The following is an 11,987-nucleotide window of genomic DNA, read 5'->3' on the forward strand; positions in this document are numbered from 1 at the left end:
TTAAAGGGCTAAAAGAGGAGAGAATAAAGTTGAATCTGTCGAAGCTCTCTGCGTCACGAGTGGTAATTCCAAATGGGCAGCTACAGATAGTGCACGCAAGTCTGTTGATAATAGATAGTAGATTCAATCTGTCTTAACTTTATTTTTCCATATTGAGGTTTCTGGGGGTTTCTTTTCACTTACATGTACTGTCATAAAGTTTAATATTGAACATGCTGAGGCCTATAAAGTCTGAGATGCATCTCTTGGGTTTTTTTGCAGTTTCTCTGCACATCGTCTGGTTTTAGGGTAAATTTGCTGGGACATTCACTTCTGGGAAGACAAGTGTCTTGAATATTTTCCACTTGTGAATAAACTTTCTTGGTGTATAATAATGGACTTCAAATTGTTTAGAAATGGTCTTATAAGTCTTTCCAGAACTTGTTCTGATCATTTTATCATGCATGCGTCTTGAATATAGCAAACTGTCTCAAACAGAGTGCCAAATAAACTGATCTTTAAATATAGATATATAGACTGGCTGTTACAAAAATAAACACGACCCCATTTACACAACCAAAGAAAGTTGCTCAGGGACAGATCTTACTCATTTAGAGAGGCACTATGACAAGGTGAGGCAGTTTCAAGAAATTCTATATAGAAAACAAATGTATGTTCTTTGTGATCCAGATGTTTAAATTTGCAAAGATTTATACCGGATGTCCTTCCTGACGCAGCCCTCTGACGATTGGGGCTTGTGATTCCCACATAGCTGGGTTCAGACAAAATGCAACATATACACACACACACAACACACAAAAACTAGTTTTATATTGATATGTAACTGTATATTGACATTTTCAAATATAAATAAATGATTTAAACAGCATCTGAATTACTTTGGCTCTCAGAGGAGGCGGGCGCATCTTTCACCCTCTCCTTCCCTTATCTCCCCTGCTGCTGCTTCTATGTCTTTGTGTACTCACCCTATTAGAGCACTTTGCTCTCGCACTGCAGGCCTACTTGTTGTTCCTAGAGTATTTAAAAGTAGAATGGGAGGGACAGCCTTCAGTCTTCAGGCCCCTCTTCTGTGGAACCAGCTTCCAGTTTGGATTCGGGAGACAGACACTATCTCTACTGTCAAGATTAGGCTTAAAACTTTACTTTTTGCTAAAGCATATAGTTAGGGCTGGATCAGGTGACCCTGAATCCTCCCTTAGTTATGCTGCAATAGATGTAGGCTGCTGGGGATTCCCATGATGCATTGAGTTTTTCCTTTCCAGTCACCTTTCTCACTCACTATGTGTTAATAGACCACTCTGCATTGAATCATATCTGTTATTAACCTCTGTCTCTCTACCACAACATGTCTTTTATCCTGTCTTCCTTCTCTCACCCCAACCGGTCGCAGCAGATGGCCCCGCCCCTCCCTGAGCCTGGTTCTGCCCGAGGTTTCTTCCTGTTAAAAGGGAGTTTTTCCTTCCCACTGTCGCCAAAGTGCTTGCTCATAGGGGGGGTCATATGATTGTTGGGTTTTTCTCTGTATCTATGAAGCACCTTGAGGCAACTTTTGTTGTGATTTGGCGCTATATAAATAAAATTGAATTGAATATTCGTCTAACTCTAACCCTCAAAGAGTCTCTCAATCTTGTTCTCTAAAACTGAAAGGATTATGGATTTGATCAACTGATTCCGTAACGAAATTGACACCCTCCTGGGCTTGGGAGAGCCTAATTGTCCTGCTGAGACGTTTGCTGTCGTCGATGGTCGGTTGCATCATGTGTCTGGCGACACTCTCGATGGAGGACATTGAACAACATCTACCAATTCGGAACCACGTTCTGGCTGATTGGAGCTGGCTTTGTGTATTGTATGTATGGTCAGCAAGGTCTGTCATCTCTGTTGTGGGCAATTGAAACTGACAAATAAAGGCTATCTCATCATCATCATCATCATCTACATACAGATGTGTGGAGTGTTTGATTCACAAGAAATTTGGAAGCAGGGCCCACCAAATCTGCAGGTGTACTGAGGCTGTTACTGCTGAAACAGAACTTACACATGATGCAATGATATCACAAAGCGCTTTATTAAGAACACCTTTAATGCACTTATCCAATGAGCCAGTCATGTAACGACAATGCAGTATATAAAATTCAGATACAGGTTGTAAGCTTTGGGATTAGGAAAGCCTTAAATGTGATATGTTTTTTTTCCTCAGGATTGTCTAAGTGTTTCTAAAGGAGAGCTAATCTCCTTAGATTTTCAGAACTACAATTTAATTCTCTCTAATTTGTGCAAAACAATAAAACCCTCACCACCACCCTGTATCAATATGTTTTTCCTACAAAGCTATCTTCAGGCCTGAAAAACTTAACCAAACCCAGACACATTCCAGGCTGTTAAAATGTACTGGCGAGATCAGTTTTTCCAAAACCTTGAAGTTTGGGGAATACCAATATCATTCCTGTGGCATTCTTGTTTTGGTTACTGTGAGGAGAGATAAAAGAAATAACATTTGGGTGATGTCTAATCTGCAGACAGTGGTTCAAGGCCATATTTCTGTCTCGTCTGTGACAGAAAAACTCATTTTCTAAAACAGGTCCAAAATAAAGGTAATCCCTATAAACTACCATTTGTTAGGGGTTATATGCTAGTTATATGGCTGATGGAGTCAGTTCACTACCAGGAGAGAATTTACTAAATAAGAGTCTGCCTGTGTGTGTGTGTGTGTGTGTGTGTGTGTGTGTGTATGGATGTCTTATAATGTCTTTTTTTTTTTTTTTTTTTTAATGTCATCTATTTTAACTTTTTAGAAAATGTTATACGTTATCCCTCTGTTCAGCACTTTGGCCGACTCTTGATGTTTTTTTAAATGTGCTATATAAATAAAGCTGACTTGACTAAAAAATAAATGAACAAAGGAGACAAAGAGATTAAACATTAAAATTACAAACAGTCTATCTGGCCAGAAAGAATGAACAGCGCTGTGTGGCGATAGGAATAGATAAGAATCGAATGATTCCGATTCCATTCTCAATATCACTAATCACTTATTGTTACTCAAAACAGTAATTTATTACACAGAACACTTTTCTTAAAAGTGATTGCCGCAGTGATTCTACTCTAGAAACATGAGCAGGTAGAAACGGAGGCTATAGTCTGAATGCTCATCATTGCTTTTGTTACCTGTTAAACTTTAGCATCTGGCTGCTGGGCTGGGGTCGCCATTCAGTTTTAACATCATTCTGGGCTCTTGGCAGGATTAGCGTTAGCATGCTGTCTGTGCGGATGCTTGCAAAAAGCCAAAGTTATATTAGTAGCAGTTAATGCAGTTGTTTCTGTCCTGGATGTAGTTTTGCACTTTTCCATTGCGCCCTTGTCCTTTTCAGCAATAAAAGTAAAAGTAATTTCCATGCTGTGGACAGCACCCTTATTTTCCCCCTCCAGCACATGAACAGTACAGCTGAGATCACTTTCTCAGAAATCCCGAAGTTCGGAGAATATAAATGTCATTCCTGTGGCATTCTTGTTGGTTACTGTGATAAAAATGCGGTAGCAGAAATAACATTCGGTTGATGCTTAGACTAATCTGCAGACAGTGGTTCAAGGTCGTGTTTCTGTCTCATCTGTGCATTCATTTTCTACAACAGCTCCAAAAGAAAGCTGCCATCCTACAATGCATAATCAAGTCGTTTTTAAAACTATCTTTACAGACTGGCACAAAAATGGTTTCACTATCTTTGGATAGATTCAAAACAACTGTACAGTGTAAGGTTCTTAAAAAAATCTCATAGCTGTCTGGCAGGCTGCACCTCCGCTAAAGAGCTGTGAAAAAGTTTTTCTTGGTTTTTTTTTTAAAAATTTGGTTGGTTTTTTGCATATTTGTCACACTTACATGTTTAAAAAAATAGCCAGAGTAAATTAAAAAAGCAGTTTTTAAATGATAACTTTATATATTAATGGATGTAACAAAGATGTTTAAACCTATCTGGGCTCCATTTAAAAGAAATGTCCTCCAAACCCACTGAGAATATTATAATAAAGCTTTGATTCCTTATTTGTCTCAGAAAAATCTAAATAAAATTGTCCACACTTTTCTTAAACTGGTCTGGTGTCAAGAAACAAAAAGTACCAATGACACAAATACTTGAAAAACAAAAATCTTTATTTAGAATTGTGTTCATTAAACGTTGTAATAAAGCATCCTTATTTGATCTCTCACCCAACCTTTAATGAGCAATCCACACATGACAGGCTTTCATCCAAAATTTGGGCAAAACACAGTGAGTAACTCAGGTTATCAATAACAGCTATAAAAGCCCAACTGTGGCTACTACAGGAAAGGGGGCCAGTGGCTAACTGTAGCTGGTCAGAAACATTTATTAGGGGGACAGAGGAGCCCCATAATTATATGGCTGTGTAACGGCCTGGGGGATCGGCGAGACGCTGATCGGCCTTTTTCTTTCTTTTCTCTCTCTCGCGCTCGCTCTCTCCTCCTCTCTGTCGCCGGGGCGGAACTCATTGTGGGTCTTCGCTGGATCGTTGTCTACCACGCGACAGTGAGAGTCAAGCTACAGCTCAAGATAAGTCAAGTGTCTTTTGTGAATATCGCACTCATTCCTGTTTCCTCATCTACAGACCCCCTGGATTACCTTTCCCGTGTGAATCTGTGTGTCAAGTGTGAAGAAAGGAACTGCAGTCGTGTATGTGGAGAGTTGGAGAGCGAGTGATTCCCCCCTTGGATTTCCCTGGAGCCCCGTCCCTCGCATTGTTGTATATAGCACTGCCCGGCACTCTCTGTATATACACCTGGTGAACTCTGTAAATAAATACTTGTGTTCAGCTGATTCAGGAGTCCCGCGTTTGAGTCCCCTGCGTTGAACCTTAATAGGCTGATGGATTCAGGTCACAATCAGGAGAGAATTTACTAAAATTTAATGAAGAAAGGAGACAAACAGAGATTAAACACAGAAAGCACAAATGGTCCATTGTCTAAAAAGAATGAACAGTGCTGTGTAGGGACATCCATCCAGCTTCTTCTGCTTATTCGGGGCCAAGTCGCGGGGGCAGGAGCCTAAGCGGAGAAGCCCAGACCTCCCTCTCTCCAGCCAACTCCTCCAGCTTGTCTGGGAGATATAATCGTCCCGGTGGGACATGCCCGGGAGGCAATCAGGAGGCATCCTTGTCAGATGCCTGAACCACTTCAAATGGCTCCTTTTCACTCTGAGCTCACTGAGCATGGTGCTGTAATAGTCAGTTCCTGAAGTATATCCCTCTTAAATATTCCACAATCAGCCATCTGTGGTATTATTGCAAAATGGAACCGTTAAGCAACTAAAGCAACTCAGACACAAAGTGGCAGACCACGTAAAACTGTGTGCTGAGAACTTCACGGCAGGGTAATGTGTAGGTGGCCCAGAACAGCCAGTTCAACAAAAGTTGGGAAGCTGTTGTAAAATGCAAATAAAAGCAGAATTAAAAGATTTGCAAATGTCATAATCCCAAACTCTATTAACAATATCAAACATTTAAAATGAGAAAATATTACTATTTTAATAGAAATAATGGCTTGTTTTAATTTTGATGGCAGCAACGTGTCTCCAAAAAAGTTGGGACAGGGCGGGAACTGAGGAGACGAGTTTCTGGACTTCCCATTGTTGTCTGATAGGATTCTAGCTTTTGTTTCAGGTGAAAAATCTGGGCTTTGCGCAGGCTGGTTCAGCAGCTGGGGTCTTCTACTAGGATGCCATGCTGTTCTAATAGATATACTATGCAGTTTAGCATTGTATTGCTGAAATTTGCATTGCCTTCCTTGAAAAATACATCAACTGGATGGGAGCATATGTTACTCTAAAACCTTTCAGCTTCTATGGTGCCTTCAAGTGTGCAGACTGCCAATTCAGTAGGAACTATTGCTGGGTATACAGTGTGCAATTTTTGGCTAATTTTGAGACGATTTTTCAGTCGTTCGACCGTTTTGGTGATCGGCCCGAGTTTTGCCTTCATCGTGTGTCGTGCATCGTGGAGGTACGTGGAGTAACGATAAGCGATTAACACCCCACGACTAGCTCCCGATCATCAATCGCTTGGTTGTAAGAAAATCAAACCTGTTTGAAATCCTGGCGACCATCGTGAGGGTGTCAACGCAGCCTCTCACACTGTGCACGCGCAAACACAAAAAAAACCCCACTGAAATATACACTACAATGGGAAAGTACAAGAGGAAAAAAAGAGACCTCTACTCATGCTGGGCTCCTGGGAGGACAGCGTGAGAACAGGAAACAAAAAAACTCCTCTGCACAAAAAAGCACATAAATGTCCACAGCACAACATTATGGGACACGTGACAAGCCACAGGGTCGGGTGGGGGGATGAAGTGTCTATGTTTTCAAAGAAATTCTGCCTCCGTAAGATGCTTTGTTTTGTTTTACCAATCATGTCACTGATCTGTTGCCAGTTAACGTAATTAGTTGAAAATCTTTCTCTGTTATTTTAATTACCATTTAATTCTATAGACTTTGTTGTCCCTATCCCAACTTTTTTGAGACATGTTCCTGCCATCAAATTCAAAATTAGCTTGTAATTTTTTACAATTTTGACACTTGATATTTTTTCTGTTGCAAATAAAATATTTGGTTATGATATTTACAAATCATTGAATTCTGCTTATGCATTTTTCAGAGCATCACGACTTTTGCGCAACTGAGTTTTATATAGATAATTCAGTGTTTAAAGATTAATGTACAAAAAAGAAATACAAATTACATTTAAACTGGCATATACAGTTGTGATCAAAGGTTTAAGTACCCTCTTCATGGATACATGAATGGTATGCTAATTGTGTGCTTTTAATGTTTTTTTGAACTGTTCTTGTCCATGGTGGAATGATTGTACTGCATACATCATACAGCATAAACAAGTTTGAGGGTCAAAGTATACATACAGACCCACTAATATTTGGTTAAATATTCCCAAAACTTCAATCTTAACCCTATTAAAATTTGTGGATTGTGCTTAAAAGCTGTGCTTCTGCAAAAAACAAAACAAAAAACAGCCTAGTTTTATGAATTCTAACATTTCTGTCATAAAAGTCAAATATCCAACCAGAATTATGTCAGAGACCTGCTGGTGAGTGCCAAAAGTATCAGATTGCGATATACAGTGGGGCAAAAAAGTATTTAGTCAGCCACCAATTGTGCAAGTTCCCCCACCTAAAATGATGACAGAGGTCAGTAATTTGCACCAGAGGTACACTTCAACTGTGAGAGACAGAATGTGAAACAAAAATCCATGAATCCACATGGTAGGATTTGTAAAGAATTTATTCGTAAATCAGGGTGGAAAATAAGTATTTGGTCAATAACAAAAATACAACTCAATACTTTGTAACATAACCTTTGTTGGCAATAACAGAGGTCAAACGTTTACTATAGGTCTTTACCAGGTTTGCACACACAGTAGCTGGTATTTTGGCCCATTCCTCCATGCAGATCTTCTCGAGAGCAGTGATGTTTTGGGGCTGTCGCCGAGCAACACGGACTTTCAACTCCCGCCACAGATTTTCTATGGGGTTGAGGTCTGGCTAGGCCACTCCAGGACTTTCAAATGCTTCTTACTCCTTTGTTGCCCGGGCGGTGTGTTTTGGATCATTGTCATGTTGGAAGACCCAGCCTCGTTTCATCTTCAAAGTTCTCACTGATGGAAGGAGGTTTTGGCTCAAAATCTCACGATACATGGCCCCATTCATTCTGTCCTTAACACGGATCAGTCGTCCTGTCCCCTTGGCAGAAAAACAGCCCCATAGCATGATGTTTCCACCCCATGTTTCACAGTAGGTATGGTGTTCTTGGGATGCAACTCAGTATTCTTCTTCCTCCAAACACGACGAGTTGAGTTTATACCAAAAAGTTCTACTTTGGTTTCATCTGACCACATGACATTCTCCCAATCCTCTGCTGTATCATCCATGTGCTCTCTGGCAAACTTCAGACGGGCCTGGACATGCACTGGCTTCAGCAGCGGAACACGTCTGGCACTGCGGGATTTGATTCCCTGCCGTTGTAGTGTGTTACTGATGGTGACCTTTGTTACTTTGGTCCCAGCTCTCTGCAGGTCATTCACCAGGTCCCCCCGTGTGGTTCTGGGATCTTTGCTCACCGTTCTCATGATAATTTTGACCCCACGGGATGAGATCTTGCGTGGAGCCCCAGATCGAGGGAGATTATCAGTGGTCTTGTATGTCTTCTATTTTCTGATGATTGCTCCCACAGTTGATTTTTTCACACCAAGCTGCTTGCCTATTGTAGATTCACTCTTCCCAGTCTGGTGCAGGTCTACAATACTTTTCCTGGTGTCCTTCGAAAGCTCTTTGGTCTTGGCCATGGAGGAGTTTGGAGTCTGACTGTTTGAGGCTGTGGACAGGTGTCTTTTATACAGATGATGAGTTCAAACAGGTGCCATTCATACAGGTAACAAGTGGGGGACAGAAAGGCTTCTCACAGAAGACGTTACAGGTCTGTGAGAGCCAGAGATTTTCCTTGTTTGAGGTGACCAAATACTTATTTTCCACCCTAATTTACGAATAAATTCTTTACAAATCCTACCATGTGAATTCATGGATTTTTTTTTCACATTCTGTCTCTCACAGTTGAAGTGTACCTCTGGTGCAAATTACTGACCTCTGTCATCATTTTAAGTGGGGGAACTTGCACAATCGGTGGCTGACTAAATACTTTTTTGCCCCACTGTATCTTGCTAAGGGGCAGTAAAGTAAATATGAGCCTACTTTTAATGTATATATTTGAGCCAGTATGTACAATTTTGATCCTCTGTGCATGAGAGGAAATCCAAATTAAATTCAAACCTGTGTACCTAACTTTTTTCTCTTTTTTTAAAGTCTTTGAAGTAGTACACTCCAAAATCATTCCACTTTCGAAAATGAACAGTTCAAAGAAATCATGAAAAATTCCAAATTACGACAACCACGATGAAAAGATGGAAATTTTTTACCACAACCGTATTGCATATGGTAATCGATACTTTCCCAAATAGGAAACTAGTGAAACTGAGAGCAGTAAAAAGTAAAAACAGCATAAATATATCACATACACTAAGTATCAAACTATTCATTAAGTATTTGGAAAAAGTGAAGAATCTCTCTTTATAATAACGTATGATCATGTATGTACTTGTGTAGGTGGTGAATAATCTGAATACCTCCGACCTTGCTGTAAGGTCATGGAACTGTATGTTGTAGCTTGCAGGTATACGCAGGTGTCACAGAGTGATAGAGAGCAGCCAAGGTGAAGACACTGATGGGTTTATCTGTAAACGTTTAAAAGGATCTTTTTCACACACGTATCACCATTTAAAACTCTTTTCTTAGGAACAGCATGCAAATCTCGGAGAACTTTGTATTCTCAGTGGGGAAGATTTTGAATAGTCATAGAACAAGATGTCTCTCCTCATTTCAGTTGATCATTTCACAAACTGTAGAACAGTAGAAGATGTCAAATAAGTCAAACTTTTAACCTTATTACTTTTAACCTAATATCGCTTGCATGATATCTTTTTTACTTTTCCATCTCTGAAGGAGGTTTTAAGCTTCTATGTGAATGAGGTCATGGTATTATAAAGACTTAAAATACTGGTCAACAGTGTAGGTTTATTTTCCAGCAAGATACCCTTTACATTTTCATTAAGTGTGAGAATATAATCGTGTGAAACCTTACCACGTCTACACCTACCTATGTTAGCTGACATTTCTGGTAATTTTGATCATGGTCTTGGTTTGTAGGTGATCAATGTCATCTGGCTCCAAACTTAGGGCTCATTGGAGAGAGAGAGAGAGAGAGAGAGAGAGAGAGAGAGAGAGAGAGAGAGAGAGAGAGGGAGAATCATCAGAATCTTCACTTTCAATTTATCTTTCATTTGATCCTTTTTGTAGTTTATTGTTTTCTCTTTTCTGTTCTACAAATTCATTTGATTTTACGTTTCTTGTTTTAAAGTGGCTGTAATGCAACATTTTTAGAAAGGTCTTGACAGAGTATGGCATCTGTGTGGAGCTCCTTTTTATAAAAGTGTCAATGAATTTCATCTCATTGTTTAGCTGTCACTACAAATTTAACTTTCTGTCAAGATTATGTGTAGTGCTCATATCCGATCACGTCACATACTTACACATCATTATGGAAAGAAGCCCAACCACTTCCCGTGACCACACATATGCATGTAATTAATAACAGAAAAAAATGAACGAGTCGCTTATTCAACTTATAATATTAAATTATTTAAACATGACATTCATGCAGCAATGTAACACTTGCATTTGTACTTGGATATGAAGGAATGCAGTTTTAATTGCAAAAAATAATTACATAGTGTAGTGCTGCTAGCGTTAATCTCGTTAAAATGATGTTAACGCCATTAGCGAGTTAGCGTGGATCGCCCCATGCGTGGGGCTGCACGCATTAGGGTGGTTAGCTCATTAACGCCGTGTTGCGTTAACGTCATTTTAATGAGATCAACGCTGACAGCACTTCTACATACACATTTCAGTTTCTAATAAAGAGAAAAAAAAAGTTGTAGCCTTGTAAGAGTAAATCTTGAAAATCAGGGTAAAAAGACTATTGTTCATTAGTGTGACTTATGTTTATTTGGCCCATACAGTGTATATGAGAGATGGACATAATTTGAAGAGTTAACAGTGAATCCCCTTAAACCACTTTCATCCTTATATATATATATATATACTGCATATATGTGTACACACATTTTGCTTTTTTTGTATTATTGTTGGGTCCTTACTAGGGGTGGGTTTTTATAATCGATTCATCGATTAAAATAGATTCTGGCTTGGATAAAGTAAAATCGATTCATTAAAATCCTGAATCGATTTTTTTAATATAAATTTATTTTGCCCGAAATGCCAGAATCTCTGGTGACATCTCACAAAATTTCAAGAACCACCAAACAGTTAAGACAGTAAATGACAGCAGGTACACAGATTCTAAAAAGAAAAGAAAAAAGAAAAAAAAAGGTACATGGATTCTGCACATAGACTTAAACACACAGCGCGACCCGCGGATCAGAATCAGTTAGATGTCGCCTTTCTCACGGTCGGGGCTGAAAGCCGACAGCTCGCTGATTCTGATCTGTCGGCAGGTCCGTGCTTTGTGTTCACGCCCTTTATGAGCCGATTCTAAAGCTGTTAGTTTGATCTCTCTCCAAACAATATTGACCGAACCAGCAGCAAAAGAAGACCCAAATGCTTCACATAAACATCGTCATGACTTCACTCTGACTTTTACTGTTTTGCTTCCACCGTGATGCACAGCTCTCTCTCTCTCTCTCCCTCCCTCTCTCTCTCTGTACTTCAAGAACAGTTTCCCTTTCTTCATTATTCGCTTGCTTGTTACGCACAAGTCTACTGTTGTTTACAGCGCTGTCAGCCGCTGTTTTTTTCCCTTTTACATTCTTCCGAAAAGAAAACCTCATTTCTGCTGTTCAATACTGAACAAATTTAAACTTTTTAAAATTATTCAAAATGCAAAACGCTTAACCGTGTCTCTAATAAAACCGCTGTAACTTCAGAGGTAATGTTCATATGTTGATTAATGGTTTTCTTTCGTTTTTGATGTACTGCAGAATATTTTTATAAAATCCCAGGCCAGGAAAATCACCTTCATGTTTTTCTGTGTTTTATCTTCAGCTACTTTGACACAAAGGCATCTGCTGTGATGCTCACACCTTTGATAAAGTCTTGCGTGTGTCAGCTTGCTTTTTATTGATACAAAAATATGTAAATGTACTGATCTGAATTATAATATTTCTGACTGTCAAAATTTCCCAGATTTAAATCGAATCGAATCGAATTAAATCGAATCGTGGATCGAATCGATTCGGGACCTTGTGAATCGGAATTTAATTGATTCTAGAAATCAGTGACGATACCTAGCCCTAGTCCTTACTATACAACAGGGGTTGGCAACCCTGGGCACGCGTGC

General features: G+C 39.5%; 1 long non-coding RNA gene across 1 annotated transcript; it reads right to left on the reverse strand.

The window, feature by feature from the left end:
- Positions 1–4,126: 4,126 nt before the first annotated feature.
- LOC146680166 (uncharacterized) lies at positions 4,127–10,733 on the reverse strand. The gene is made up of 3 exons (XR_014918208.1): positions 9,729–10,733; positions 9,206–9,306; positions 4,127–5,281 (listed from the first exon to the last, which is right to left on the reverse strand). It is a non-coding gene; the product is annotated as an uncharacterized LOC146680166 (long non-coding RNA).
- Positions 10,734–11,987: the final 1,254 nt, after the last annotated feature.

This window comes from Copadichromis virginalis, linkage group LG23 (assembly GCF_057382275.1).
Source record: "Copadichromis virginalis isolate Kocher_CV1m ecotype Utaka linkage group LG23, C_Virginalis_male_GT1.1, whole genome shotgun sequence".
NCBI lineage: Eukaryota > Metazoa > Chordata > Actinopteri > Cichliformes > Cichlidae > Copadichromis > Copadichromis virginalis.